The sequence below is a fragment of the Bos taurus genome, chromosome 3, assembly GCF_002263795.3.
Source record: "Bos taurus isolate L1 Dominette 01449 registration number 42190680 breed Hereford chromosome 3, ARS-UCD2.0, whole genome shotgun sequence".
Classification (NCBI taxonomy): Eukaryota; Metazoa; Chordata; class Mammalia; order Artiodactyla; family Bovidae; genus Bos; species Bos taurus.
In genome coordinates, this window is record NC_037330.1 from 21,213,774 (window position 1) to 21,219,773 (window position 6,000).

At 47.5% G+C, this 6,000-nt stretch overlaps 2 non-coding genes across 2 annotated transcripts; one reads left to right on the plus strand and one right to left on the minus strand.

The window, feature by feature from the left end:
• Positions 1-4,940: 4,940 nt before the first annotated feature.
• TRNAH-GUG (transfer RNA histidin (anticodon GUG)) lies at positions 4,941-5,012 on the minus strand. Its single transcript has one exon. It is a non-coding gene; the product is annotated as a tRNA-His (tRNA).
• A 689-nt stretch (positions 5,013-5,701) lies between these two features.
• On the plus strand, positions 5,702-5,775 carry TRNAN-GUU (transfer RNA asparagine (anticodon GUU)). The gene has a single exon. It is a non-coding gene; the product is annotated as a tRNA-Asn (tRNA).
• Positions 5,776-6,000: the final 225 nt, after the last annotated feature.

Consider the following 6,000-nt stretch of genomic DNA (forward strand, 5'->3'; position numbering starts at 1 on the left):
GGGTAAAGAATTTGCCTGCGATGTAGAAGACACGGGAGCCATGGCTTTGGTTCCTGGGCCAGGGAGTCTGCCTGGAGAAAGAGGTGGCAACCCACTCCAGTGTTCTTGCTGGGAAAAATCCCAGAGGATGAGTTCCCCCTACAACCTGCTGCACCTACAGTTTTCCCACCTTAGTCCATGCCAACTCCATCCTTCTCTACACACAGGTCAAAAATCTTGGAGTTCTCTCTGCCGCCACAGTTTTCCTCAGATCTCACATCCAGTTACTCAGGAATTGGTGGTTTCTCGACTCTCAGGTGTATGGATATTGATCTACACCAGGGTTTCTCGACTTCTCCAGTGCTGATATTTTGGACGGGATCCTTCTTCACGGGATGGGACTCTGCCTGAGGACCGAAGCATGTTTAGTGACCTCCCCACCCTTCCTCCAACTAGATGCCGGGGAGAAACTCTCCATCCCCCTTCCCCCAGTCTTAAAAAGTAAAAGATGTTTCCACACAGGGCCTAGTGTCACAGAGCGGGCAGGGAGTGAGGGTGGGAGCCCAATCGCTCATGATAGAGAACTTTAGTGATGTGCCCAGTCTCTCCTGTTCCTGGCCTCTGAATTTGTGCAGATGACTCTCCTGATCAGGGTGCAGCGGTGGTTTCAACTCGGCCCCCTGCTCATCTAGACATTAGGATTGAAGATTTTCATCTCAAGATCGCGTGGTTTTCTGCCATGAAGCCTTTTCTTTGTCTCCATCCTTGAAATCAAGCTCTTCTGAGCCTGCCCTTTAGGGGCTGCCAGGAATAAGTCTGGGTCTTCTCAGTGAGGCTCCTCTCATCCCTTACAGAGTTTCACCTCTCTTTGAGTACAGCCTGTAGAGAAACTTGACAGGCTACATTATTTGAACTTCCCTGAGGAGGAAATGCATGTGAAGAAGAGGGTTTGAGTGGGGTGTCCAATACATGAGGCCACACCTCCAGCCACACTGGCAAACAGCCTTCTCCTCTCCCAGGTGGCCCACCCACTGGGAGTTCCATACTGGGTCAGCCTGAGCTCCTGAAACACCCAAGCCAGGAGGGACACCTAGGGGAAACCAGATGTCCACTTCAGTCCTGTCCCCAAGGAACCCCAAAAGGGTCCCGACTGAGAAACAAGGCAGTGAGTGAATCCTCTCTTATTAGGTAGGCGGAAAAGAGATCAAAGAGAAAATGAAGAAAATCTTGTGAAGTTTCAGCATCTAGAGTTACCAATGAAGGTGGATTATCCCCCTGGCTGGTGAAGGGGAATGGAGTCCCCTTGTCCAGTCTACCCAAAATAGGCAAAGCAGACAAGGATGGCCTGGCTACCAGTGAGTAGGGAATCCCCGATCTTCCCATCTGCTAGTACTCGAGCTGCCCTAGGCATGATTTCCATACATTTCCAGGATGCAGTTAACTGAATTCTTTTTATTTTCCCAACTGCTCTTATTTGACTGAAAGGATTGAGCAGGTGTGGAGCATATATGAAAACCACTACAACAAGGAAAGCAAGTGTCATTGAGAGTGTCTCATTTCTCTCCCACCCACCCCTTTAAAATTCATTGCACTTTCCCAAGTAGGGTCCCTGAGTTGGGCCCATTTTACTTTTAATGCACAGCTGGTAGAATCTAAGAAGAGTCTATGAGGTTCATGGATGACTATTTGAAGGATGGTACTCATTTTTATTGAAACGTGCATTCCAAAAAGAAGTGAACGAATCAATCTCACCGGAGCCTTATCTATAGAAATAAAAGGGAAAGAAGAATTACATATAAATGTAAAATGTCATAAGATGGCCTTAAGCATCTCTATTTCCACTAAAGTCCTTCTTCCCTGGATATGATCAACAGTGGCTTCTCTTTCCCCCAAATCTGACGTCCAGGGCCAGACCCTAAGATCAGTTTCCAGGCTCCAGCCTATTATCCCTTCTCTCTATCTCCTGTTCTCCCTCATCTTCTTTTATGTGCACAAAACAAAACAAGAGCTCTCCCCTAGCTTTCCGTTTTCAACATCACACCCAATGATCAACTTTGCAAATTAGGTACCCTCCATTGGAGTCTCTTTCCCTAGAAAGAAGAGGAAATGTTAAATAGCACAAAGTTTTGTACTTTCCACAGTTAGAAATTACTGAAGAAAACTTTCTCTTGATCAAAGGTCTGAAAAGTGAGTTAACTTCCTGCTGCCCCCTCACCCCTCCTTCACCACCAGCACCCCTCAACTTGCCCCCTCAACTTGCATCTGGAAATGCAAACTGCTTTGGCACTTGCACATCTTTCTTGCAAGTTCTCCAGCCCTGCGGGCATCTGGGCATTTGTCTCCCCAGAGGCCACAGTAGAGGAGATTTGCCACAAAGGGGCAGCCCGTACCTGTGAGGAAGGGCTGGTGTCCCACAGCAAAAGGAGAGGCGGAAGCAATGCCTGGGTGACGGTTGCATGAATCATTACATGTGCAAAATGTATCATACGGTGTGGGAATGAACAGAACGGGAAGACTGGCTCTGCCTGACTATAAGAGTTACTGTGACCTCCTGTAGATCAGCGATGTGCAAGTGGTATCAGGGTACACAAATAGAAAACCGACTGATTTGAGAGATTTGAAACCCATAGCTCAATATGTGAAAGGGTTTTCAGGAATAGCAGTTCAATAGGGAGAGGAAATAGGTTCGATATTGGGGGTGAGGCAGCTTTGTTTCTACCTCACAGACAAGAATCAGTCTGAGTTACATTGTAAACCAAGACATAAAAGTCAATGGTAGAAGGCATTTTGAGGATACTTTGTGATTTGGTCATAGGCGAAGATTTACTAAGCAGGACACAAATAATGTATTAAAATAAAACCAAGACAAATGATACATTAGACTTCAACAATGTTAACCATATCTTGTCGGTCAAAGATGCTACTAAAGTGGAAAAGCAAGCTACAAAGAGGAAGAAAATATTCACAAAAGATAGCTTACAATCCTGCCTCCCCGTGATTATAATATATAATGACCTCCTCCCATCCAGTAATATTCTTTACCAGCTGAGCCACAAGGGAAGCCCAAGAATACTGGACTGGATACTATCCCTTCCCAGGGGATCTTCCAGATCTAGGAATCCAACCAGGGTCTCCTACATCACAGGCAGATTCTTAGTATCAGGAAAGTCCTATCTTCGAGGAACATACAACCAACTTTTTTCAGATGGATGAAAGATATGAACAGGTACATCAGAAAAGATGATGTGCACATGACCAACAAAGCATACAAGGAGCGGTCAGTGCTTTTAGCTGTTAGAGAAATGGATATTAAAACCACACTGAGATACCACTAATCTTAGTAGCATGGCTAAAATTTTCATAAGGATACTCTTTGGTACCATCAATTCTTCGCCTAGTTTGTTTGTTTTTTTTTCCCTAAGGGAAATGAGAACCTATGTCCACAACATCTCTTGTGGAGAGAATGCTCAAAGCAGCTTCATTCACAATAGTCAATACTGGAAACAGCTCAAATGCTCTCTATAGAGTGAATGGTAAACAGACTGTGCTGTGTTACTGCCATGGCATACATCTTAACAATGAAAGAGAAATGACATCTGCTTTACACAACAATGGATAAAGTCAGAGATATTATACAGATAAAGAGGTGTAGAAAAGCGTATTTCCACTATGGTTGCGTTTCCATGACATTTTAGAAGAGGCAAACGTACAAATGAAAGGAGTCTGGATAGTGATGATCAACAAACAAAACAGAGGCCGATGACAATGATTTTAATGATTCCTCATTGCTGATTGAATTGTCACTAAATTCAGGCAAAGGGGACAATGATAATATGATGAGGAGTTTCCTTGTTGGCCCAGTCTGAGAGATGAAAATGTTGAGGCACTGTCAAAGTCCAAATACAGCAGAAGTAAAAACACGGGGTCACCGAAACAACAATTAGTAAAGGTTGACGGTGCCCGAAAAGATGGTTCAGAAAAAGGGAATGTTCCAACAAATTATGGAAGGAGGCTCAGAGGTGTACTGTTAAAAGCAGCTTATGCAGTGAGGAGGCAATGACTGTTTATTCTTCACTGTGATTGGTTATATCAGAGTTTTCCTTGTGATGGGGATATGGTGAAAAGTGGTTACTTCCTATCATTTTTTGTGAACAGTTTTGTTTTGTTTATGGTTTACAGAGGCATAAACAAGAATGGCCCAAGGTAAGTTTCACTCATTTTGCAAAATAAGTTAAGGTAGCTTTTGCATGCACAACTAACAGTTTCCTTTACTAGGGGAATCTTCAAGTCTGATCTCCGTTTGTGATTGACCGAAACTCCCCGCTTTGGGTCCTGCTCTCAGTATAAGGTTCCTGTCTGTCGCCAGCAAAGCTGTGGTCAGGCGGAAGAATCACATGTTCGCTGTTTCCACTAGTTGGTTGTCAGAGCAGAGGGTGCTGTAGTCACCGTTCTTCATCACTTATAAGCGGTGATTGTTAAGTTCCTCCAGTAGTCCCGGCCTGATGGATACCGTTTGTCTAGTGAGTGGCGGCCCACAGGCATTTAAGATCCTTGAGAGTGTAAAACGAAGGGCACTAGAGAGGTTAGTACGAGGACTAGGAAGGGAACAATGGCCAAGGACTGAAAAAGTCCTCGGAGCAGAGATTCCCAGGAGCCCAGAAGAAACCGGCAAAACAAGTCTAGGGAGGAGGAGTCGCCTATCTGCTACAAGTTTTATCGGGTCTTTATCCTGCCCGTCTTGAGTAACAAAGAAACGATGCGTTCCACCGATTACAGCACAGGAGGCTCCTTGCTGGGCTTCCCTATGTCACAGCAGCAGAAAAGGAGAAACCACCGCCTTCAGTTTCCTTCTGCTCAGACCAGGGATGAGAACGTTGAGACGAGTACTCTATGGGGTTACAATTGTGCAAGTTTCCAGCCGAAGTAAAAGGGAAGCAGCCGTCAGGAGTGACGGATGAGAGTGCCGTGACTCGGATTCGAACCGAGGTTGCTGCGGCCACAACGCAGAGTACTAACCACTATACGATCACGGCGCGCCACGGCTCCTGCCGCCGTCGCAGCCCTTGCTCTTACAAGGCGGACGTAAATTCCTTCCCGTCACTGCGCTGTTGCTGGACGACAACAGGTATTCATAGACTTTCTTTCGTCTCTGCTCTCTTATCCAGTCCCTTCCTCTCAATTTTGATACATGGTGACTAAATCAAAACAGAAACCAAATCTTGCCTCCCGCAAACGGGCACGTGCCTCTGCACAGACCTCCTGGGAAGTCTCTTTATCCTGATCCCCACCTCGCCGGCTTCTTTCCCGGCACGTCGCGTTTGTCCCTTAGGACCGACCTCCGCACCCCCTGGTTCCCGCTCCCGCCCCACCGACCGCGGACCAGAGGAGGGAGGGCGGCGCCAGCGAAGCAATCGGAGAGCCGTCACAGGGCCCACCGGGGGTTCAGCTTCCTTCGGCTCAGGCCCGAGGCGTCTCGGGGGCGCTGCCTCTGCGGCGGGTGTGGAACCCAGGCGCCGCGGGGATGAACCGCTGCCCTTCTGGCTTCGGAATCGCCCGACTCCCGGCTTCCCCACGAGCATCAGCGCGCTGCGTCGAAGTCAGTTCTCCGGCTGTCCGAGGGTTTGAGCCGGTGTCGTTGTCCACGAAAAGGCGTGTGACTCTGCCTGGCGTGGAACGGCTACGTTTCTTCTCTATGGCATTGAGAGGCGAAGGTCGTTCGTTAGTCTCTGTGGCGCAATCGGTTAGCGCGTTCGGCTGTTAACCGAAAGGTTGGTGGTTCGAGCCCACCCAGGGACGCCTTCCGCTTACACCTTTCTAGAACGTGAAAGCTTTTCGCTTCTTTTTCTTTTCTACCCATCCTCTACTGTGAAGGCGGGAAAGGGCCCCTTCACTCCTACCCTCTTGGCTCCTCTTTCCTGTCCACCTCACAGGGACATAAGGCGGGATCAGAAGGCCATCACTGAGCTGGATAGAAGAACTCATCTGGAAAATAGGTCCCCTGGAAATTCCTGAGATGTCATA